Source organism: Cuculus canorus, chromosome 2 (assembly GCF_017976375.1).
Source record: "Cuculus canorus isolate bCucCan1 chromosome 2, bCucCan1.pri, whole genome shotgun sequence".
In the NCBI taxonomy this organism is placed as follows: domain Eukaryota; kingdom Metazoa; phylum Chordata; class Aves; order Cuculiformes; family Cuculidae; genus Cuculus; species Cuculus canorus.
Genome location: NC_071402.1, coordinates 30,983,294 through 31,009,479, shown reverse-complemented (window position 1 = coordinate 31,009,479; position 26,186 = coordinate 30,983,294). Strand labels below are relative to the sequence as shown.

At 41.6% G+C, this 26,186-nt stretch overlaps 1 protein-coding gene and 1 long non-coding RNA gene across 8 annotated transcripts in view; one reads left to right on the top strand and one right to left on the bottom strand.

The window, feature by feature from the left end:
* The window catches only part of PAG1 (phosphoprotein membrane anchor with glycosphingolipid microdomains 1), a 119,042-nt gene that overhangs the window by 73,796 nt on the left and 19,060 nt on the right, over positions 1 to 26,186 (bottom strand). For all 7 annotated transcript variants that reach the window (XM_054058585.1, XM_054058582.1, XM_054058586.1 and 4 more), the window contains exon 2: positions 15,404 to 15,463. The gene's annotated coding sequence lies outside the window, so the exon portion shown is untranslated. The remainder of the gene's footprint in view (positions 1 to 15,403; positions 15,464 to 26,186) is intronic.
* LOC128851235 (uncharacterized) lies at positions 4,875 to 25,139 on the top strand. Its single transcript, XR_008448505.1, has 3 exons — positions 4,875 to 5,055; positions 22,938 to 22,992; positions 24,995 to 25,139. It is a non-coding gene; the product is annotated as an uncharacterized LOC128851235 (long non-coding RNA).

Sequence of the window (26,186 nt, the reverse complement as noted above, 5' to 3'; positions counted from 1 at the left end):
CAGGCAATGACTCCTGATTGAAACAAGTGATCTCAGGGCGAACTGGGAGGGAAAGGGGATCACTCAGTTCAGAAAAGGTCTCCTCACATCAGACGTGTTTTTTCATACTCTATTTACTTTCAGCCTGGACTGTGTGAAATAGCAAATCTGTTCAGGTCTAGCTAATGGGATGGGAGTTATCAGCTCCTCCAAGGTTCACTTCTCAGCTGCAGGCAGAACAATGGGTGACCTGCTCCCACCCAGACTCAACTGATTCTGGTGGGATGGCACTGAACTTCCCTTCAGTCCTTTGAAGAATCCCCAACAGGGAAATAATAGAAAGGCAATTAGCTAGCATGTATCACAGCTTCTAGATGGGGAGAAAACTAGGAGAAGAAAAAGCCTTAGACAGTGTATGGGGGTTTTGTGGTGTTTGTCATTTCTTTCTACTGCACCAACTAAGCTACAGTAAGCATTAAGTGAGGAGCAAGTGTCTGACTAAGCACTAAGCTTAGGTCATGGGATAAAAGCTAACAAGAAAAATCATTGAAAATGCAGCACCTGATGTTATTTTTCAACATGCACCGTATTTTCTAGTACCATTACATTTGGCTTTGTAGCATAATTACATTGTTTCAACTCTACCTATTGATATGATCCTCCTTATCTGAATCCTATCAAAATCTTTACACTTTTAGTGAGATCAGAGAAGAAAACAATACTGAAAAAGGTCTGTCTGAAACAATATTCAGTTCAGTGACACCAGAAAGACCCACACTTTGCTGCTGGAGCTAATTGTTCAAACCACCATTCTGCAATCTAGCCAGGTTAAATAAAGCACTGAGATTGATGAGTAACATGAGGATGACTCCTGTTGACAGTGACAGCAGTAGGAAGCTAAAGTACACCAAATGCAGTGTCCAAGGATCAAGTACAGAAAATGAACCATGCAATCACAAGAATACTTGCAAACCAGAAATAATTTCATATGTGAGAAGAGAGAGAGTCCAAGATGATTTATTACAGAACACAAACCCCTGTATTCTCCTTTGTCTAACTCACCTTATGAAGTTATATCAATTTTATTTCTAGCAAACCTAGAAATTTGCTTTCCTTCACTTCCCCTCCTCCATTTATTTGCTTAATATGCAAAGGTAATGCATATTATTGAAGAAATAAGGAAGATCTGCATTAAGTCACGCCTGCTTCAGAACTCAGTTGACTCCCCACCAGCTGGAATCTATTATTTGATTAAAAATGCTGTTGTGCCAGCTGCCATGCAGCACGTTTCACTACCCTGACTCCTGGTGGAATTAAATCCATACTAAAAATGTAGTCTGGCACAAATCAGTCTCTTCTCAATATTAATGCATACCTGGAAAATAAAGGCATCAAAAAAGAATCTGGCCCTACTATACCTGGTTGCTCTAATCTCTAATGCAAGAGGTGCTTCAAATTTCACTTATTGCAATAACTTCATAAGGCAATGTCCTAATTATACAGTCAGGTTTGTTTTTAAGACAAACCTATCAAACTCTTCTTCCAACAGAAGCAGTCCTTAAACAAAAGATAGTCACTGGGTTTGAAGAATTAAAAGCTCCTAATGTCTCACTGATACAGTGAAGTATTTACTAGTGGAGGGTAATTATTAGGGAATGTGCCCACAGCAAAAAATATTTTACAGTTAAGTCTGTTACTGCTAATTTAAAATGAGAGACTGTCAGGCAAAAAAACTATTTAATTCAAGAGGGATTTCTGCCTGATGGGGACTGCAAGAATATATGCCAAGAGTATACGGTGTGACTAAGCACTGAAAATATTCCTCAGTTTCCAGCACTGCAAGTACATTAAAAGCTTTAAAGAAATCACTTGCAAAGGCGTGCTTAAAAGGTCTCTAAATAGAAAATGGTATATTGATAGGACTGTTTTTTCCCATTTTCTTTTTCAGTTACCTCAAAGCAAGTTGCAGACTACAGCTTCACTAGCTCTGAAAAGAAATCCATGCTCTGAAGAAAGTTTGTATTCAGTGAGATGTTTGCTGTTTTCTTTGTTCGATGGGTGGCTATAAAGTCAAAAAGTCAAAAGATTTTGACGGCTTCAGACAAGATACAGTCTCTTAATCTAGAGACACAAGGACATGCAGAGGTAATGCTGAAAGCCCAAGCCCACATCCATCCCTGGTGGTGTCAAGGCAGAGAGTGCTCAATAGTCTTTTTGAAGAACTAGGTAAGTATTATGTGGATATTTCACAGATTAAACTGACTAACAATAACAGTCAATCTAAATTCCCAAGCAGCACTCCCATGTATAAAATAGCTAGAAAAGAATATAGTAGGTTTTTGTAATAGTACTGAACATAACTGAGGGGTCAAGTCACTACTGAGCAGAGCTGCTACGAACTAATAGTTGCTTAAAATGAATGGATGGTCAGAGATTAGCCCAGTGCCTATGTTACAGAAAATGCCTAAGTGGCAGCTTTGCAGACAGTGTGTGCAGGGAGGTTAGAACCTGCAGATGCCATTCCATGGGAACTGAATTCCTCTTCAACCCCGAACATGTATGTCTAAGCCCAGACCCTCTGGAGAAACAAAAATAAACTAATTTTGCTGCATCTTAGAGATCTTCCTTTGAAATATATTTTAATTCAATTTGGAAAAGCTAGACCAAACACTTTTGATTTTGTAGTTTTAAATTACTTCTTTTTTCCAGGTCTATTATAGGACTTCCTCAATAAGCAAGAAATTTACTATTTCATATATTTTTAGGAGACTGAGCTTGGTATATTTAAACTTTTCGCCCTACAAGCTCCTTCATCCTAGTAAAAAGGGTTGCTGTGTATCCCTGTCTATGTTCAACCACCAATTAGAAATGCATTATGCATGCACACCCTGACAAACATCCAGCAAATATAGAATACATATAAATTGTTCATGTACTTCTCCTGCTCACTAACTTTTCTGGCAGCACATGCCAGCAATCTCAAACCACCATCACCAAATAAGTCAGCCTGTCATGGATGCATTCCTCTCATCTATCATACAAAACAGATACTCTTCATGCCAAAGACACAAAGTACCTGGACCTCCAACAATAACTACTTTACTGAGAGAGAGCAACAGCTCATCTGAAGACAGATGAGAGGATTTACACCACTGAAAAGGAAGTCTAGTTTCTCCTTTGTACGTGCTACTTGTCTCAAAAGTATCACAGACAGTGACATTTAAAATCATGATGTTACTAGATAACAAAAAAAACCCATACACTGAGATTTAGCAAAACTTCAGGAAGGTAACACCATCAAATCCTGTATAATAAGAGTACAAGACCTAGATTTGGCAAGAGAGACACTGAAAAATAGACTCAATGGCAATTACGATATTCCTATCTGTAACAGTAGCTAAAACTTTATTCCACTCTATACTGGCATTTACTGTGTGCAAGCCCTTCATTTCACAAAAAAAGGAAGCAAATTCTTTTAGTAGCACACTGGAGTGCTTTTGAAACATGCGATCTACAGGAAAACTATTATCCCTCACTAAACATTCGTTCAATAAATGTGCTATTCCAATTAACATCACACTTATTGAAATGATAAGATACTGAAGTTTAACTTAAATTTTAAGAGAACTACTAAGCAGTAACAACATCAGGGATTTTTATGTAAAAAAGGTAATTTATATTTAGGTAGTACTGCTGTAAAAATTGTCCATACTTGTGGCAGATGTGGAGGAGCCTTTCATGGCCCCAGAGCAAACACATCCAAAATCCAGTGAGGCTGATGCTCTCCTAACAGCAGCAGCCACCCAGGCTCAGCCAAGCACTGTGGCAGTGTGCAGAGCCCACAAATCTGCCACACACATGTGCCTGCCTATGGCAAAACGCAGGCTGCCCCAAAAGTGTATCTCCTCATGCCCGTAGTCCTGCCTTAGGCTGCCCTTGTGGCCCAGGCACACATCATGACCTCACACGAAAACTGATAGTTTACACAGGAGGGGTATATGAATAGAGCTATAAAAGGAGACTCCTGTGTAACTGATTTTCTGAGTACTGCCAACCCACAGGATCATGTCACTGTTCTTCCATAATCATGTCACTGTGGCAGGAGACCCGAGGAAGTTCTATGATTAAATGAGTGACATAGGGTCTGGCAAAGAGCTCCTATGGATGCTTGGGAAAACACTGAGCAAATGTCCTGTCCATATTCAAACCTTTCATTTCCCCAGCTCCTGATCTGCAGCAGCGGTGAACACGCACCTGCAAATGAAGCACTAGGAGATCTGATATTAAATACTAATGAATGCCACAAGCCCTTAAGAAAAAAAGAAAAAGAGATAACCTGTATTTCAGCTCAGACATTCAAATTTAACAGAAATATTTTAAGAACATTCCTTATTAAGAACTTATGCCTTCATTTTTCACCTTTGTCATAAGATAATAACATTCATTTTCCTCACGCAGTGCTGTGAAGAAGCCTATGAAAGTTGTGAAGCACTGAGCCATCACGCCTTTTTTCCTCTCTCTTACATTACAGTAGCATTTAGGAGTCCCAGACCAGAATACAGGCACGCTGCAGGTTGTGCTCAAAGAGAATGAAAAGGATAGTTCTTGCCTCAGAGAGTCACATTTAAACATAACAAAAAGGCCAATAAATGGATATGGGTGGTTGAGAAGGAAGCAGGAGGGAACAAAGAGACGGCATCAGTCAACACTAGAGGCAGTGGCTGTAACACATTGCTAACCTATTTTTTTTTTCCCAGGGATTATGGTGGAGGCAATTTTAAGAAGGGATTTAAAAGGAGAAAATGAGGTTAAGTGTGTTGGTGTCTGCCTACAGCTTATCCTTAACTTCAGCTGTAGCAAAGCATAAAGCACACAGATGTTGGTTTGAATACACAGCAGGTCAGCGATGAAGCTGGTATCACAGGTTAACTGGAGGGATGTGCCAATGGATTGGCCAGAATGGCTTTGGATACGAAATCAGGATGCTTCTTACTACAATTGCTACAAGACAGAATGATGAATATTACAAAAATGTCCACAAGAAAACAAATTCTTTTTACAGGAGGTTTGAATAAGGTAAGCACTACATAAGTTATATATGGACTATGCGTGACAGTGGACTAAGGGGTGGCATTGCTTCATGAATGTGAGCATTGTTATGACTCACTCCTGATCATTTCTCAGTCCACAGACATCTCTGTATGAAGAAACACAGATTCACAGATTCATAGAATGGTTTGGGTTGGAAGGGACCTTAAAGATCATCCAGTGCCAATCCCCCTGCCATGGGCAAAGACATCTTCCACTTGATCAGGTTGCTCAAAGCTTCATCCAACCTCGCCTTGAATACCTTCAGGGATGGGGCATTCACAACTTCTCTGGGCAACCTGTTCTAGTGCCTCGCCACTCTCACAGTAAAAAAATGCCTTAGTATCTTTCACAGCTCATTTTTTAAGCCCAGGACATCATTAACTAAGGCTGTCATGAGCTGCTATCTTTTAATGATTCCTAAAATATCTGTATGCAGCAGTCAGAAACATCAGTGGTCCACAACCAATTTGGTGCTTCATAGATTGATTTACATACTTATAGCTTAATTATTAGAAAATATTTCAGATAATATCTTTTCTGTTGTTTCCTTAGCTCAGCCATCTTACAGACTCAAGAGAGCGGAAGCACCTGAGCTCAGTAACAAACTTTGGTTCTCTAACACATTTGCTTTTCAGCAGATGACAGTCTCAGCAGCAATACTGCCTTTTAGTCAAATGAACTGTGAGATGGACTAGTATCTGGCAACCTCTTACTAAGCCTCTGAAAATATCTGTTTGTTTGGTGAGGAAAGGTGTTTCATAAACAGTATGTTGACATTAGGTAAATTATTCTCTTGGGGGAAAGAAGATAAAAATACAAAAAGGCAGCAGATGTCATCTCTCCATACACGACCTTTTTAATGGTGGTTTCCAATTCAACCACTTTTCATTGACAGTTCCAGCAAAGTATCAGAAGAAAGCAATTTTGGGAACACAATAATGTCTCAAAATTAAGGAAACTCTTTTTGCTGTACTGTAATCAGACAAACTGTACCAACAAAATGCCAGTCAAACATAGTTTGCCCTTCAGTTTTTGCTTCATGTTCTTCACTATGTCCTAATAAGGATCGATACTAAATGAAAGCCAGTAGGTATTATAATAGCTTGCATATCACTGTCCTAAGAACAGGGATGCTGTACTCACGTGAGGACCAGCTGCTTCGAAGTAACTCAGTGTGTGTCAGTCTGAAACTGAATTCTTCCATCCCACAACTGGATAGCCACACTCCCTTCAGACTAGAGCATCCTATAAGGGTCTTAGAAGATGCAAATTTCCATAAATAAAATAAACCTTCAAAATAAGTTCAATGGACCATGTCCTAAAAGTAGCTACTTCCCTCCCTTGACTAGGGGAGAGCTTGAGCGACCAGCTCTGGTGCAGACATCCTCTGCCTGAGCGTCCTGAAGAGCACTCCAGGCTGGTGAAGCAGAAAATACGCGTATTCACATTTTAGTGCTTTATCTGGGGCTGGGTATTCTTCTGCTGTCAAAAGCAGAGAGTTACGTTCCAGACAACAGTAATGACAGAATTAAATCAAGAAAATAGAGTTCAGAGAGTCAGAGAGATGCAGTTGAGCTCTGGATGAACAAACCTTATTAACTGACTGGCTACCAGCTATCTAAATAGATTAGAAAAATTATTAGCGCAGCCGTAGATTAACAGTTTGAAAAAATAACGTTTAAAGTCACTACTCAACATTCAGACTCCTGAATACTATGTAGTAAATTTATTATTTAAAACTTATGTGTAAATACAGGCTAAATCTTGCAAGTTAACAGCAGCTTTCAAAAGTATTGGCAAGAACAAATCAAAATACATTCATTTTTGAGAAATGAAGTATTTTCATGACCTCACATTCTCATCAGATAGCAACCATTAAAAATGTGCCCATTGAAACATGTACAATAGCCCAGAAAAATGTCTTTCACTGAACTTTCTTCAAATTGTGTTGAAGGAAAGATTTTCTAATCCATGAAAGACAGGTAGGTGAAAACACTCCAGTGCTTTCCCCGTATCATCTGTGTATGCCAGCACACTAAATGTGAAAGGTCATCCATTCAATATCCTAGAAGATACCAACGAGGTATCATATTTTCCCCTTCTTTTCAAAAACAACTTCCTGTAGGGAAAAAAAAACCCAGAAATGTGTGCATGCTTCAGGCACTTTTACTTATTCTGAATGGACGCAGATTATGCTGTCACAGTTGAGTGATTTAAAATTGCATTTATTGTGATGTTTTGCGATGGAAGAGGTCAAAGCCTTCCTTGGGGAAACGAACTATAAGGTGTTCAGTAGACCAGTTTAAGGAATGCATGTTAACTTCCTAGCTTCACGAGGTTAAGAAGTGCCTTGGTTTCACTGCAAATAACATGGCCTTCTTATTAACCAAGAGAAAGACAGTAACTTTCATGTCTATAGAGTAGAAATGACTTTTTCCTACATTTCCCTTCCCTCTTCAAAACAGGCAAAGCAAATTTTGACATTCCCAACCCCCTATATCAAAGAACATTCAGGTTCAAAGTCAAGTACTAGAAAGTCAGGAACTGCCGGAACAAATTTAGTTCAGCTCCTTTGTGCTTATACATTAGGACGAAATATTTAATTACATGATGATGATGTACTATTTTTTTGACTGCATTATCTACATTTTAAATAACAAGAAACAAATTCCATAGTGGCCTGCTTTGACAAGATATTAAGATGTCTATCTCATTTGAAATATAACATTTCAATAATTAAAGGTAATTATCTTGCTGAGAGAAGTATAAGGTCAGCTAAAAATTTTCCTAAGAACACCTGCGAGTTCAACAGGTTTTTTTTTCAGTAGATAAAACATTTTTGCAAATAAAATATATCTTTCACCAGCAAACACTACTGGATAGTATGCTGTGATCTAATTTTAAATGAACAAAACCAGCACAAATCTCCTTTTGCCTAATTTTTTTTCAAACAGGTCTATCACAATGACTAGCTTATCAAAATATTTCAACTCATATTCTAAAAATACCAGCTATTTATTATTTTAATCTGCTGTACAGACATCAGTCTAACACTCAATTAGAGTAAGTGGTTATGAATCACGCAGATTTTAGGAATATCTGGCTCTCTGAAGAATGCTCAGGTTTTAAATCTTCACTGATAAAAATAACTTACTTCCAACAGAAATCTACATACAAATGTGCAAATTAGGGCTAGAGCAGCAAGCCTGCTTTATGGCTGAGAGGTGTCTAGGCTTGGCTAGCTGCCCTCCACCTTGGATCAGATAATTGGAATAAAGATGAATGAAAATTTAGGCCTGCAGTTTTAATAGTAACTATTTGTTATTTAAATTTCCTTTTCCATGCTGAGTGATTGCAAGAACATGTGCTCAGAATTAAAAGGCTGCTCTTTAGCATCAGCACATTGATTTCTTGGGGTCCTTGTGAAGCTTTTCACATTGTTTCTGGACTACAGCTCTACATCCCTCTATAACTGCCTGTCAGACATAATTTCTGCTTTATGAATAAATAATATAATGCCCAGGGGAAACGTTGGGCTAAAACAAAAAAATCAATATGTGTCTAGCATGTGCTAGGCAGTTCTTCAGCTGAAGTCTGTCTCAAATATATGGAGTAATTTTAATAACAAAACAAATGCTTTCTAAACTGAGCTTAAAGGAGGGTTATTAAGAAAGCACTACCACTATGTCACTGCATATCCGATCTGAAGAATAATAATACTGTCCTTGTAAAATGTGAATAGATATTCTGATTGCAAAGCATTTGGTGAATGCTTATCTACAGATTTCAAATATATATGTTACGGAGATACGCTATAAGCTGGGTTTTTTTTGTTACCTTTGGATTAGTTTCAGTGCACATCTGCATAGTAAAGCTGTTACTGCAACTGACTTATTTTTAATTTTAAAAACATCTTATGCCAAGATTGGCATTTTTGCAAAGGGCCTGGGATCAAAAGTAAAACAAAAGCAGGGTAAATTAATCACTCGTGCAGCTCCATAATCACCTTAGTCATTCCTGCAACATAAGCCTATTTTCACAGTCAGCGCAGTTTGTTGGTCTGGCACCCTCCACTGCAGCCCCGCAGATGCAAATCCATCACAGGAATATTTGAATCGCTCCATGTTTGCAGATGCAGGATGGGTCTATATAAAATGATCTTAACTCCTGTTGTGAGGTGGTTCTTTAGCTTCTTTGCATTACATCTGAGAACAGTGGGTTTTGTTAAACACATGTAGTGAACACCATAGGTAGCAACCGCTGCTTGTTTGCTTTCCTGTGCCTTATTGAAGTGAACCTGCACAAGTTTAGTTCCTACAGTATCTTGCTCTGCGCCCTTCAGCACCAGGAAATCTTGCACATTGCCAGGCAGCAGCGCTCAGCCCCTGCTGACGGGGAACATCATCTCACTTCCCCACTCAACACGGGTCAGCAGAGAATCTGGCCTCATGTATACTCACATCCTCAAAACCGTTGCTTTTCTATCATGTTCCTCACAAACATCGAACCTATGCTGGAAGCCTGTGAGGAGGTAGCTGGGTTATTCTGGGGCAGGGGGGAGCCTCCAGTGCTCCCTGCCAGCAGCCCTCGCAACACCTGCAGGCATCCAGGATAGGCAGCAGGGCCATGTGAACAGCAAAGGAGGAAGAAAACAAAGAGGTAAAGGCAAGACAGTGAGCTGCAGTCAGACCCATGAACAATCTCTCAGATCACTGACTTCAAGTCACCAACAGCCAGCCCAGTAACGTTGTTCTCAAAGGTTTTTTTTCGCCCCCAGTGCTGATACACAGACCTTTTAGTGCAGGTCCTCCCCTTGGGAGCGTGCTGACAAGGCAGCTCCTCCTGTTCTGTTCAGTGTAATGAAAAGCACAAACTTAATGTATTTATGACCCTTTCAGATTGAAGAGCTGCAGTGAGTGTCCTTGCCCACGGGTGCTCACTCCTGCAGGAGAGCCAGCCATCTGGAAGGGCACTTTAAAGAGAGCAGAGGGAAAATGTGATGTCTTGGAGAAGGAAACCTGCAGACGCCCAGAAGCTACCACTGACAGTGGCATCAATGAGATGTCTTTAGGCTCATACTAGCCAACGTGGTGGAGCCTATTAGCATCAAAACAGATAGAAAATGCTTTTACCAATTCAAAGAAAGTGAAATACTAAAGACAAGGAGAGAGGGCTTTCCAGAAAAAAAAGAAAAAAAATACCAACCAAAAAAACCACCCGAAACAACCCCCCACAGCCCCCAGCCCAAACCCACACAAGCAAAATGGAGAAAACTCAGGCTGAAGCTTGTATGTTTTTTTATTAATACTGAATACATATAAACCCCAATCTCTGGGCACAGCGGTGGACCATTTGCATGTGAACATTATAAGGGAAACAGGCTAGACAGAAACTGAAAGCAGAGCAGCTATTCCTGAGTAAATTCCAACACAGGCAAACTGTTAATTTTAAGCACCAAACCACACATCCCATGCACCAAAGCTGCTCTCAGCGAAGGGCCTGTTTACCCCTTCTCACTGCCTTTCTGGCTGGCAGGCACAGCCAGGCTCCTGACAACATTCCCCTAGCCTTGATGAGCGCTCAGATGCCAGCAAGCCCTCTCCTACTGGCACCTGGCTCACACTTTTCCCCCAGCCACATGCCTTATGTCTTCACCACACCAATGGCAGGCAACCCAAAGCAAATACACAGGGAATATGGCAGGACACCATGAACCCAGACATGACCACCACACACATCAAACCATGCCTGCATATCCTGCACAAAGCATAGATGTGCAGAGGAGGGCTTGCAAACACCTCAGTTGTCCTGCTAGAGACCTACCTGAGGAACCCCTGCCCTGCTCTTCACTCCTCATACATCCCTTGCCCCACAACACCTACCACATGAAACCATTCGTCTGCTTGTAGTGAAATGACTACGCAACACCTATTTCTGCCAGTCCTCCTGTGACAGGACCACCTCACCTTGGACACTTCACCAGCAATTAGATTCACACTTTCTTACACTTTATATGCTAATCACATGAACAGTTATGCTTCCTAAAATTTACACCGAGTGTAACCCCTAGTCCTTGACATGGCAGAACCAAACCAACATTAGGGGAGGAATCCTTCAGTAAAATACCCAGACACCTGTGTTCATGCAGCTCCTGGGGATGTGGTTCCGCACTGAGGGACCCTCAGCAGTCTGACTGGCTGAAAGAAGTCCTCAGTCCACCCATCTCCTTTATCACTGGCTGCACTTGCCCTCCCCACCTCAATCTGAAGGCACTTCTTTCAGCCACTCTCTAAACCATAGCTGTAAGGTGACCCATGGGGGGCTTGTTTGTTTTTTTAGACATTCAAAAATCCCATACTGCCGAGCTAAAGTTTCTCCACCAACAAAGCTAGTTGAAAGAACACTGTCTTCACCTCCCAGCTTCACTCAAGGACAAAGAACTGTTTCTGGGTTGTACCATAAATAGGATCAGAAAAGTAAATCCAGAATTTTCAAAGACTCTAAAATCCCAGTAAAATGACTTTTTCTTCTCCAGCTCTAAGATTCCCAACTTTTTTGAACCAGAAAGGTAATTTGCTGGACCTATAACTGTGGTCAGATGACGCTGTGTGGCTATCACTGGTGGAGAACTACATGACACAATAATCTGTTCACAATTTCTGATTTCCCATGCAAGAGTTCAGGTTATCCATGTCCTTTAGACATGCAGCAGCATCATCAACACATTTTTATTGCAAATAGCATTTCCAAAATTATAAGCTGTTCAACAAGGAAGAAAGAGAAAAATCCCTCACCTTCCAGAGGCGTTTAATCTCTATATCATAGTATCTCTTACAGAGAATAAGGGTTCAGAACTAAAACGCTTCATCTTTGACAGATTTAAAGACATAATTCTCCGACTTGGACAAGCTAAGACTCCAGAAGCATGTCTGATATTAAATTGATTTTACATTAATTCTATCTTTTAGGTGCCTGATCGCGATCATCGATTTCTATGTTAATTTTAAAGATAAATATTACCAAGGAATAGTATTTCCATCAATCATATGTCAGGTATATTTATATGCTTCTTATGGGCTCAAGATTTGGGATTGAAGCATCTCTGTACTATCTACAGAGAACAGACTGAGAGAGGGTATATTCACATAAACTCATACAGCCAGTCACTGTAGCTGAGGAGGTACCTGGTCAGACAAGTTGTGGTAACCAAGCATGTTACTAGAGGTCGTTCTTCCAGCTTCTGCAGAAACAAAGTTAAACCTCTACACCTGTCTGTGCAAATCAGCTTTTCTTTAGGAAAAGCTAGGAACATGCATCAGGTCAGTCAGTGCAATGTGGTTACTTTCAAGATTATTTGCTTATGGTCTTATGAACGTGCCACAAGACCACTTACCTGGTATGCATTAGCAAAGCACTGATTCCACAGAAAGTTTCAAGGCTATCATTGTGCTAAAGAAGAGACTTCTCACTGTTTCTCAACTGAGACACAAACAGAGTACATTACGTACAACCAAATCCAGTCCAATACCACATCATCACTTACTAGAAACAGCTATCAAGCAGGGGCCAGCACACTTGTAATTAAAAATTACTTCAGTGTTTGAAAATTCACCAGCTGCCAGGTGTTGGGAGATGTTAATTATTTAAGTGGCAATCCAATATAAATTTGATGTTGCTCAAATCTCATCAGACCTCCTGTAAATGAATGCAAGCAGCACCAGTCTACATACTGTATCACAGAATGGTTTGGAGAGGATCTTAAAGATCCTCTAGCTCCGATGCCCCTGCCATGCACAGAGACAACTCCCACCAGATCAGGCTGTCCAAGGCCCCATATCACCTGGTCCTGAACACTTCCAGAGAGGGGGCATCCACAACTTCCCTGAGCAACCTGTTCCAGTGCCTCACCACCCTCATCTGGAAGAATTTCTTCCTAATGTCTAATCTAAATCTTCCCCCCTTTGAATTTAAAGCCGTTCCCCCTTGTCCTATTACTATATGCCTTTGTAAACAGTTCCTCCCCAGCTTTCTTGTAGGCCCCCTTCAGGTACTGGAAGGTCACTATAAGGTCTCCTTGGAGCCTTCTCTTCCCCAGGCTGAACATCCCCAACTCTCTCAGCCTGTCCTTGTGTGGGAGGTCCTCCAGCCCTCTGATCACCCTTGTAGCCCTCCTCTGTACCCGTTCCAACAGTTCCATATCCTTCTTATGTTGAAGATGCCAGAACTGGACACAATACTCCAGGTAGGGTCTCAGAAGAGAGGAACAGAGGGGCAGTATCACCTCCCTCAGCCTGCTGGCCACGCTTCTTTTGATGCAGCCGAGGATACAGTTGGCCTTCTGGGCTGCAAGCACGCATTGCCGGCTCATATCAAGCTTCTCATCAATCAGCATCCCTAAGTTTTTCTTCACAGGGCTGCTTCCAATCACATAATCCCCATCCTGTATTGAAATCGCAGACTGCCCTGACCCAGGTGTAGGACCTTGCACTTGGCCTTGTTGAACCTCACAAGGTTCAACACAAGCCCACTTCTCCAGCCTGTCCAGGTCCCTCTGGATGACATCCCGTCCTTCTGGTATGACAACTGCACCACTCAGCTTAGTGTCATCTGCAAACTTCCTGAGGGTGCACCTGATATCGCTGTCTATATCATTGATGAAGATATCAAACAGCATCGGTCCCAGTACAGATCCCTGAAGGACACCACTTGTCACGGATCTCCATCTGGACATCGAGCTCTTGACCACTACTCTCTGAATGTGACCTTTTGACCAATTCCTTATCCGCCAAACAGCCCACCCATCAATTCTATATCTCTCCAATTTAGAGAGAAGGATGTTGTGGGGGACCATATCAAAGGTTTTATAGAAGACCAGACAGATCACATCCATTGGTTTTCCTGTGTCCTACTGATGTGGTTACCCCTTCACAGAAAACCACTATGTTGGTCAGGCAGGGCTTGCCCCTGGTGAAGCCATGCTGTCTGTTTCTAATCACCTCCCTGCCCACAACGTGCTTTAACATAGCTTCTAGGAGAATCTGTTCCAAGATCTTCTTAGCCACAGAGGTGAGGCTGACAGGTGGGTAGTTCTCAGGGTTGTATTTTCTACCCTCTTTAAAAACGGGCACAATGTTACCCTTCTTCCAGTCACCAGGGACTTCTGCTGACTGCAGCGGCTTTTCAAATGTCATGGAGTGTGACTTGGTCACCACATCAGCCAATTCCCTCAGGATTCTGGGATGCATCTCATCAGGTTCCATAGACTTATGTATGTTCAGTTTCCTCAGGTGGTCATGAACCTGATCCTCCCCTACAGTGGGAGAGTTTTAACCCCTGGGCCCCTTCTTGTTGTCCGTTGACAACAAGGGGATGTAGAGAGCGGCTGTCAGTGAAGACTGAGGCAAAAAAGTTGTTGAGTACCTCAGCTTTCTCTTCATCTGTTGATACGAGGTCACCATTTTCTTTCATCAGTTGGGGAACGCTTTCTTTAACCTTCCTTTTCTGATTGATGTACCTGTTGAAGCCCTTCTTGTTAGTCTGCACTTCCATGTCAAGTCCAGCTTCAGCTGTGCCTTGGCCTTCCTTGACCTCCTAACAACAGTGTTCTTTTCTGTACCCTCTGCAATGGGATAGCTTTGTAACTTGAACATGAAGCATGAAGCCCAAACATCTATTTTGTTATTTATTTTCTGTACATACCAATGGAGATCTCATTTGCTATGCTTTCAAAAGAGGCTTTGAAACAAGCAAACATAATGTATAGATCTGCAGCATCTACAGCAATTGCAGCAGCAGAATCAGCTTTTAAGAACTTGGCAAAGTGAGCATAGACAACAATTTCTGATGAGGCAGTCATCTCTCTGCTTGACCGAAACAGATCCACCAATCAAAACTTCCACCATCTGGGGCAGGAAAGCCTCTGCCAGTGCTGCAGAGCACATGGTGCCTCTTGCACAGCTTCAGAAAGGCAATGAGCTAGAATGCTGACAGGTAAGGAAAGGCTTTCTGAATGACCACATACAAACCCATAACCAGCTGATTTTATCTTTCACCTGGCACTGGTACTGCTGCTTTTTAAGATGCGAGAACAACTGCATTTTTAAAATGTATCACGTCTTTATTTTATACACACACATACACACACTGCCATCACACAGTGCATCATAGATCACGAAGCTGTACGCGACAGCTTCTGTAAAAGCTACTTGTAACATTGCCACTACCCAGTTTAACTGCTTAGCGGTGACACCTTCATAAATTACAGGAGTCTTCACAAAAATGAACTAAAGCCAAGCTGACCACCACAGAAAAGAAAAAGCAGTTGCATAATTACCTTGGAGTCTCTGTAGAGCTTTATGTTCAAGTGATATACAGTATCGACAAACGTTTCCTCCTAGGCAAAAAAGAAAGAAAGATGAATTCACAGTTCTGAATTCAATTATGCCACACTATGAGAATATAACAGACAACATACATGATCTCTTGCTTCTTCAAATTTAAAATCATACCCAGAGTAAAGTAGCTTAGGAAAAGGTTTCCTTCCTTTATTTAAAACACCCAAGAGTAACTAACGCAGTTTTTAAACTCCTTTTTATCACTGTCATCTGTTCACTATCTTCTGACTTTCAAAGATCTGATAAAGAAGCCAGACTGAGAATTACAATATTTTTAGTCTCTCACCTGTGTAATGTTGCCAATAATATGGATTTCACAGACAAACCAGCATTAAAGGCTCCTATATGTAAAGTTATGGTAGTTCATATCCATGCAGTGACTGTATTTTCAAAGAGGTTTCTGCAGCTGCTTGAGTTTTATGAGCAGAAACTCACTGTTACTTAGTAATTGATTTGGTAGCTTAAAGAAAGAGCATCCAAGTCAGTGATGAGAGATTTACTATAAACAGAGAGAGGTAAAGAATTTGCAAACTTTTCATCAGCACCAGCTTCACATCACATACTTTTAGTTACTAGATAACAGAGTGGCCACGTGGTTGAAATCAGTCCTGCAATACCTACATAAAAATGTTAAACTTCTCAGACCGGTTTTTTTTTCCATTGCTGAAGTGAAAAATTCAACTGCTTAAGTTTGTAAACTGACTTAGCTAGAAGAAAGTCCTTCCTTTCCCTAGAAGTTTATTACACATTTTAAGGGTCTTACAGGGTTAATTGTAGGGAACTGGCTTGCTATAGTATTGTAAGATTAGTTTAAATCAAAATTAGAGACATCTACAGCAAGTGGTTGCAAGAACTTATTTAAAGAACTCCAAACTAATTTAGTTAGAACTACTGTCCAACTTATCAAATAAATTAGGCTGTACAGCGCTAACCAGCAAGATCAGGAAACTTAACTATTGCCAAAGTAAGCAGAAATAGATATAAAATGGACTGTTTCCGAAGAAACATAGCATTTCTTCTACACTATTAATTTTCAGAAGACTTGAGTGTCTACAGCAGCTTAAGGAATCAGCACTACTGTCAGGCTATATCTGCTTGTCCAGATCACAGAAGGATGTACTGATTCAATTACTTTCTTTTGATGTAAACTCAAATTAAAATCGATATAAGCCCATAACACAACTCAAAATTTTTGTACAAAGTAAGCATTAATCAGTCGCTTTGCTTGTTCGGGCCCCTTGCCCCAATGTAGTCTACTAAAAATAAAGCAGCGCAAGCTCCTGGAGAACTGTTGCTTAGCTACATTCTCAATTATCACAATGCTGGCCCTACTCATTCAGTGTCAAGGTCAAAGCAATTGTTTCTTTACTTTAATGATGAAGTATCCTGTTTATAAAAATCTTATCTGTTTCCTACTTAGTAAAATATTGCACATTTCAGTCAATCATTGCCAGCTAGTTCTCCAGAGAGACAAAGTGTGAGAACATAACCAGTAGTGGTAATTTTTCCCCCCTAATGGAGAGATTTTTTTCCCAACTCCATACAGAATGCCAACTGCCACACACTGACAAACAGGCAACCAATTATAGCAACATTTACTTCTTTCTTTGTTGCAGCCAGGCAAGTACGGCAGAAATGTATTAGTTATACATTTATTCTTATTGTTACACCCATCAAAAATAAAGCGGCAATTTTTAATTAGTGTACACCTCTAAGTGAGCACTATGAGAAAGCTAACGCAGACAAGGAATTTCCCAATCAGCTAAAAACACGAGGGTTTTGGTTCCTCTTTGCCTTTGAGGGCAGGTGTTTGGCTGCAAAGACTGTGATTCTCCCCAGGCTAGTTCAGGCTGCTGAATATTTTATAGCCCCTGAGAAATGCAGCTGTAATCAACTTGCAAATAATGAAATGGGCAAAGATAATAGAGCAGAGGTAAAGTGTGCCATTAGAAAGCATCAGTGCTTTGGTGGCTGCTGCAGTAGTCTTGCTGTAACAATTCATCAGGTTATTTGATAAAATAATAATGCTATCAACTATGAAATCAGAAAAAAATCAGGAAGTGTCTCAGGCGGTGAGCATAAATAGCAAAGAGAAAATATCAGAAAGAGTACCAAAGGAATCCCACTCAAAACCCAAACTCCACAAAATTAACCACACAAAATTACACACAGACATGTTCAGGTATTAATAGAAAAGTAAGTTTACAAAAGTTACTTAAGGCGGGACAAGTTTTCTAAATATGAAAATAAATCAGAGAAAATATTTAAGAAACAGTAAATATTCACTTCAATCAAAGCTGGCGGAGAAACCCAGCTGCTGTTCTAACTTCTTTGTAACAGGATCTTGAGGTTTGACATTTGGAACCTCAGATGTTTAGGGTCTCCCCTCTGTACTGTTTGGCACTCATGAGTAGAGATTTTTTTTTTTTTTTTGGTAAAAAAACAACAGTGACATTACTATAGTCACATTTCCTGAAGACGTGACGTGAGTTATGATTAAGAATTTCATGTTAAAAACCAGGATTGCATGAGAGGTGACACGAAACAGGCAGTGATCAGGTGGATAGCAAAATGCAACTGTGAATTATGCAGAGGAGCTCCAAAGAAAGAAATTCATCTCACTTCAGAACCAACCCCCCTCCAAATCTGACTATTCCTGATCTGCCCCAGGTTTCCAAGGAACAAAGCATCGACTCCTTGTACAAACATAAGTTAACACCACAGATGAGGTTACAGTAGTTACGTGGTAAAAGAGGCAAGTTCATACATAATTTCCCCTGCATGGTGAGACATCCTACATCAAAGACATGCAATGACTAGCACAGGTAAGTCTGGGAAAGGCAGCCTGCATGCAGGAAAGGGTTACCTCAAATTACTTTCTCCTAACCTCCTCCAGAGTAAGGGGAGTGGTAACTGAGGCAAATAGCTCTGGCAGGCATGGCTTTTGTTAGCTTCTTGCTCTGCTGTGTATTGTTAGCACAGGTGAATTCCACCGCACAGCCAGTGTCCAGCAAGAAAATATCAGAACAGTTGGAACAGTTGGAACGGACCTACAATGACCACCTAGTCCAACTGCCTGACCAGTTCAGTGCTAACCAAAAGTTAAAGCATATTACTAAAGGCAATGTCCAAATGCCTCTTACACACTGATAGGCATGGGGCATTGACCACCCCTCTAGGAGCTTGTTCCAGAGCTTGACCACCTCTCAGTAAAGAAATATTTCTTAATGTCTGAACCTCTTCTGACACAGTTTTGAACCATTCCCAGACATCCTGGCACTGGATCACAGCAAGAAAAGATCAGCACCTCCTGCTCCACCTCCCCTCCTCAGGAAACTGTCGAGAGCAATGAGGTTGACCCTCAGCCTGCTTTCCTCCAAACTCGCCAGATCCTCTGCCATTCCTCAACAACATTGCTTCCAGCCTTTTCACCAGCAAACAGCTGATGAAAACAGCTGTATTTCAAGTTACTTTATGTGATGTGCAACTGTTAGAAAAGGCAGATAAGATACAAGCACAGGCTGAAGACTAAACCTAGTGCTTCAGTCACGCCTGCTGGAAACACAGCAATCCCCTAAAAGGGCCATGCGGCAGGCAGACCCTCCTACTAGCCACCAGAATATGCTCCAGAGCAGAAAAGGGCTGAGACTGTCTTCCCCAGCCCACATATGCCATAGCACCAGAAGAAACCCTGCTGAACCCCGACTCCCACAGCTGCACAGCCCTTTCTCATTCTCCCTCTGAGCAAGGACTGACACCCATAGCCACCTACTGATGCCAAAGTGGTAGCCGGTTCACAGAAGGCTGATACTGGCTCCATTAGTTAACTTCTCATAGTCACATAATAAGATAAATCTTAGTTCTAGAAATTAAAGGAAGGTCTGGACTCAGGACTGATGATAGGTTCACATGAAAAGCTACACGTTGCAAAGAGAAATCCTGACAGAAGCGCGAGGTTGCTCAATGGGATACTCCAAACATGTGCCCAAGCACAAAGTCAGCAGTAGTGGGAACTAAAAAATGCTGTGCTCTTTGAGAAATAACCTTTATATCCAGGAAAGACTTCAATTAATGCAAGCTTAGTCATTTTTTACATGTTTCAATATGTAGTTCAGAGAAACAGTGCAGAGTCTAGTTGGAAGTCTGCAGCTGGTGGTGTTCCCCAGGTGTCAGTACTGGGCCCGGTCTTGTTCAATATATTCATCAGTGACCTGGATGAGGGGACAGTGTACTCTCAGCAATTTGGCTGATGACACAAAACTAGGAGGAGGGACTGATACACCAGAAGGTCACACTGCCATTCAACAAAATCTGGACAGGCTGGGTGGAGAGGAACTTGATGAAGTTTAACAAAGGCAAGTAGGGGGTTCTGCATCTTGGGAGGAATAAACCCATGCATCTGTACACGTTAGTTTTTTAAAAAAAAACTCTGTGGAGAAGGATCTGGGAGTCTGATAGACAAGCTGATGATGAGCCAGGATTGTGCCATCATGGACAAGAAGGCCAATCATATCCTGGGGTGTGTTAAGAAGAATGTGTCTAGCAGGTTGAGTGAGGTTATCCTCACCCTTTCATCTGCCCTAGTGAGGCCACATCCGGAGTGCTGTGTCTGGTTCTGGGCTCCCTGGCTCAAGAAAGACAAGGAACTACTGGTGACAGTTGAGTGGAGGGCCACAAAAAATGATGAGGGGACTGGAGCATCTCTCTTTCGAGGAAAGGCTGAGACCTGGGTTTGTTTAGCCTTGGAGAAGAGAAGACCAAGAGCGAATCATTCTGTGATTCTGTGAAACTCCAAGAATTCAAGCAGAACGTAAAAAAAACATGTATGAAGTTGATAAACATACCCTTTTTCTTCAGGCTTTCTGTACTTGCTATGTTCTCTACATACTCCCTATACACGTGTTCTCTACACTTTCTATTTTCATCTCTCTCCTCACCAGCAACAGGTACAGAAAGTGAGTAGGTCTAATATTGCCAAAGAAAATCTGGTGTACGCTTGTCCAGTGCAGCAGGGGGAAATCATCTCTCTCTAACATCCCAGAAACATCACCTGTCACTATGAAAGAAAGTGGTGTCTCGGGGTGATACGGCACTGGAGTAATTCCCATGCTTTGATAATCAAAGGACTCCTCCTAGTGTTATCTTCCATCTGTCGGAAAAGAGATCATACAGAAAGACCTTCCAGCCAGATGGAGTCACCAAAAACTCTCTTCATCTATCAGAAAGCTTAGATATAACTGAGATGCAGTCATTCATATTCTCCTGCTCTCCCTCCTGCACCCAAAGATAAATTACTCAGACAAACTCAGATTTAGACTTTAAATGTCACAGGCAAATCTTACACAGCTCATTTTTCCTTTCACTTCTTTTCCTGGCATGAAGAAACTATTCTTCTTAACTCACCGGGGATCATGTCGTCCTTTTACTCTCTAGGAAAAAGTACAATATAATGACAGATTTTGTACAATATAAGGCTGGTGGAACTGTTCTCCAAATTTACCCATTAAAAATCCAAAAATTATTTCAACAGTTGTGAATTTTGTACAGTACTACCAACCTTCTTCTGGGTATCAGCATCCTAGTCTGGCTCTTCTATAATATGGGAAGGCTATGGTGATACAGGCTGCTATAATTTGCTAGGTTTCCTTTGGGGCTTGGTTCTTTTTTTCCCCCCCTCGATTTACATATACAGAACTAGTCTTGGAGCAAGGATGATTAGGAAAGACATGTCTATATTAAAAAAACATGTATTTATACGCACACACACACACTCCTACCATCAAGGGACCCTCCAACAATGCCCAACTCTAAAGTAGGGCTCTCACTGCCCAACTGACTCTTACAAGCCACCAAGGCAGACAGCAGTTAACTGCCCATGCAGCTCCTTCTCTTTGGACAACTGACTCTACTGGGGGCCTTGTCCAGCATCTGCTGGAGGTTGTGAGGAGTCAGCCACAGCTCTGCAGGGTGTTGATACCTCCCATCATTGCACCATCTCCAGCACAGCTAGAGCTTTCCAGGTACAGCCATAGGGGTGGAATAAATGACCCTTCACTTCTGCTGGACAAGACTGGATTAACGTTGGCAGACTGCACAACTGGCCAGATCTTTTTGATGCTTGAGACTGAAGGAGAAAAAACACTCACTGAAGTAAACAAAGGCCTGAAACCATCCAGAAATACTCAGGCACTCCTTTCACTACACCTCTTCCCAGGTTTCTGGAGCCTGACAAGCAAAGCATGGGTGTGGGGGCTTTCCTTTGAACCCCACACTTATGCTGTAGGGGAGGAATAGAGACAAGAAAAGGGTGGGCATCTGCCTCCGTCTCACTCTGATGGGTAACGCGCTCTATGCCCAGATTCAAGTGCTCCTGGGTCCAGTAGGCTGTGTGCGCCCTCAGTTATTTCCATGGTAACTGGGAGGTACACCATCATCCTCCTTATTCTCTTTGTGAATTTTAACTCATGGAACTGCTGTGCAGAGCCCAGGAAAAACGACTGAGAGATTTATTTCTTTATTGAAAAAGCTGCAGAAGTGGTGCTGCTGATGGCTGCCGCTAGAGTTATAGATGCATCAGGGTAAAATACTGTGCTGAAAACCTTTCCCATGACCCAGTACGGAAGTAGTATTTAAAGCAACTCGACAATACACTCAGATGTCAACAGCAACCTCTTAGCTACTGGAAAAAAAGTCGGGAGGGATACTTCACTGCTGCCTGATGCAGTTGTTCCAATGAAGTCTAATTTCACATAATCAGCTAGAGCAACTTCAAAGGAAGATTCAAGGTTAGGGGCAGACAGGAAAGGCAAGAGAATAAGCAGCAGTCTTCTAATCAGCCAAAACCAAAAAAAGTTGATTTCCTGGTATTCCACCTCCCCAGGAAACGAAGCTTTGGTGCCCAAATCACCCTTAAAACCTCAGGCAAATATTTCAGTCCTCACCATACCTACATGAGTTCCACTGTTACAGATACCGAAACTTACAATACAATGATGTACCTGTCAAGATATGACTATATACACCTTGAAACAAGTGCAGGAGAAATTTAGCCTTATCTCTTACTGCAAATAAAACAGTATAAAACATACACTATTCGTAGCAGTATTTAATTAACGTGTTTTCATAATAAACCAAATAGAATAAGCTTATAAAAGCTTTCTCCCAGAATTTCTCCATGTTCTGCAGAATACTCTCTAACAACCTGTGAGCTTGTTCACAGCTCTTGAGCCAAACAGGTGAGGTTACTATCTCCTATATCCAGAGCCCTTTCTGCAACGGTATCCCAGTAAGTCCAAGCTACTCCTTGCCTTGAAGCTGCACCACCGACTTCTGAAACAAAGAAACCAATTCCAAAAACTGTAGTAATTTCAAGTGTGCTGTATATTAAGTGGGGATTAGACAATTTGTGGTAGATTCACGAATACTGTTGCTATAGCTCCTACCATTTCTGCTTCTTTTTCTTTTCATCCCAAGGCTGACCTTCTACCTCAGACTTCTCCTTTGCCTTCACAGTCCCAATGTAATGGCAGTAAGTATGAAAGGCTAATGGTCCCTATGTTACTCTGCAGTAATCTCTCATACCAATTGCATTTTAGAAGAAAATAAACCCTGGAAAGAATCCTCCTCATCGCAGAGGAATTAATGGGCTGCAAAATATTCCTTTAAAAGTAAGACACAGCAAGATGCAACTAACAAAATGGCCAGTGGCACTACAGCCAGAGTGCTCTCTTCCCCATCAGCCTAGAGGCACCGAGGATATGAGATATATTTAAAAGGAACTGTGTTTGGGTAATATTCTTACCTTCCTCCTAATGGTCCAGCACAGACCAGCACTAAGTTGCCTGTGGAACACAGAGCACAGCAGGTGGTCATTGGGTTGTGTCGTGGTTTAACCCCAGCTGGCAACTAAGCATCACGCAGTCACTCGCTAACTTCCCCCTGATCGGATGAATCGGAATGGGTAAAGTGAGAAAGCTCGTGCGTTGGGATAAAGACAGTTTGATAGGTAAGGTAAAAGCCACGCAAACAAGCAAAGCAAAACAAGGAATTAATTCACTGCTCCGCATCAGCAGGCAGGTGTTCAGGGTTCTATCATGCATCACGTTTACTTGGGAAGACAAACACCATAACTCCGAATTTCCCTCCTTCCTTCTTCCCCTGGTTTTGAATGCTGAGCATGATATCATATGGTATGGAATACGCCTTTGGTAGGTTGGGGTCAGCTCTCCCAGCTGTCTTCCTCCCAACTTCTTGTATACTCCCAGCATACTCACTGCATGAGAAGCTGAAAAGGCCTTGACTCTGTATATAAGCACTACTTAGCAGTAACTAAAACATCCCTGTATTATCAACTCTGTTTCCAGCAGAAGTCCAAAACATAGCCCCAGACTAGCTACTATGAAGAAAATTAACTCTACCCAAGCCAAAACAAGCACAGCATGCCACAATCTTGGCAGACTTGCTTTTAATCAGGCAGCACAGTTGAGAGACAGTTCAAAAAAAAGGTATCTTGCTAAGAAAAAACCCTGCATCTCAGCCACAGAGAGCTTGCTTCAGGAAATCTGTAGATGAAGCTGAAAAGTGTAGTCATTTAAGGAAGCAAAATTGGACAGTAAGAGCATTTACCTTTTATCTGAAAATGATTCATGAGACGCCCCTACAAAGTGTCAGACAACAGCAAAGCAGTTCATCTGCTACTGATAACCCAGCATTCCCAAGCCATCAATAGCCATTTGAGTACTTTTAAAGTAAATTCTGCTTCATCTTCATTATTTTCTGTATTGAAAGTCTGGGGACATATTCATGGATGTTTACACAATGGCAAGAGAGCACAGTATTGTATGTTTTATTACACTACCAAAACAGAATCTTGTTCAGACACTGCTAGTGTATAATTTCTGTCTCTCTAAAAGCTGGAAGGCAATCATTAGCATGTTGAATCTGGCAAGTTCATATTATCTATCTTGTAATTATAGAAAGATGGAGAAGCATTCATAAAAACCCACCACCCTCCAACTTCTGTATTCGCTACACACCTGATCAAAATACCATCACCATTACCTAAATTAGCACATCTTTCCTATGAAACATTATTCAGAACACATTAACATCAGCATAAAAAGCATTAATTAATTATCAGAGGCCATACCAACTATATTTTATCTTCCCTTCCAGCTTCAAAAATATAAAATCACACAATGGCAACTTGAACACAGGAAAATATTTTGTTGACAGTGATGACAAGCTAGGCTACACGGTAATTTGTTAGGCATTATTAACCCAAATGAACACTACAGTACAGCTCTAGTGTTTCAAAATATGTGTACCACTAGTCAATGCTATTCATGCTGTGGCAGCATCAAGGCACTAAATACACACCAAGAAGATAATCCCATCCTCCAGAGAATCCTGTAGAAAAGGCTAGAAAGCCAAGAGACAAGGGAGTAGGAGAGGGCATACATATGCATACATATACAAAGTAATTGGGACAACTGGTCTCTGTCTCATTATCTCATTTATTCATGTTTCAGGTAAAGGGGAGACAATGAGGTGACAGGCAAAAGCTGGGACAAGATGCCTACAAACAGAGGTGGAAGAAAAGAAAGAGAAATCAGAGCAAGGAAACTGAGGCCAGGAAGAAGAGATCGTGAATGAAGAGGTTCAGCCATAAGCAGTGACTGGGGGTAAAAAAAAAAAAGAAAAAAATAAAGAAAAATACCAAAAACAAATGCAAGCCTAAGATTGCTGTGTGCAGAAGGGTGCAGGAAAGAACTGGGAGGTGCTTTGGTTGCTCCATTCTTGGGCAGAGCATTCACACAGCCCAGCATCTCACAGACCCTTAGCAAGTCCCCTGTCATAGCCTGAATGACACCAAACAAAACAACAGGACTCCTTATCTCTCTGGCTTGTGCAACATTTTAATCATACCAGTTGTCCAGGCCCTGGGCGGGTTGTCCCCACGGGGCTGGCTGCCTGGCTCAGGACCAGCACAGATAACCAGAGTGCCTCCTGGGAGCCCCCTTCAGACCCTGGCTCTCGCCCTGGCCCCTGCCCGAGCTGCAAGACTGCCGACCTCCACCCTCACCCCTTCCTGTTGTTCTTTTCAAATAAGCCTTGGGATAAGGTAAGTCTATGAAGGCTGCAGTAAAACAGTAAAAGCACATAAGTACATGCATCCTGCTCGCAGCTAATTCCCAAAACTACAGCAACAAACAGATTCAATTACCAAGGTAGACACTAGCCTGATTCAAGGGGATTGGTACATATGTTATACAGGATTCTGGAGACGCAGCCTGATCACATTTACATGAAGAAATCATTTTATGCAAATCTCTTATCGATGAATAAAGGCTATAGGAGAAGAGAAACAGCACTGTATGGAGATTGACGACGCATGGCAGATGGGCAATTTAAGGTAAATCACACAGTTCAGTTATACAAGACATACAACCTGGGGAGAAAGTGTGTAGCTTCAAGGTGATAAATTATTTATAAATAATACAGCCTTCTCATGAAATATCCAAAAGGCCAAGCACCCATTTCTCTTGTTATTTTTCTCCACTTTAATAAATCAGAGGGAAGCTGAATCTCTTACCAAGAATTAGCTAGCTTTGGGGAAGGATGGACTTAGACAGTGGAGTTAGTTACAGGCTTTCATACAGGACAGGGGGAACTGAAGGCAAGAGGACTGCTGTGTCCACCCACCTGGAAGCAAAGCAGCAG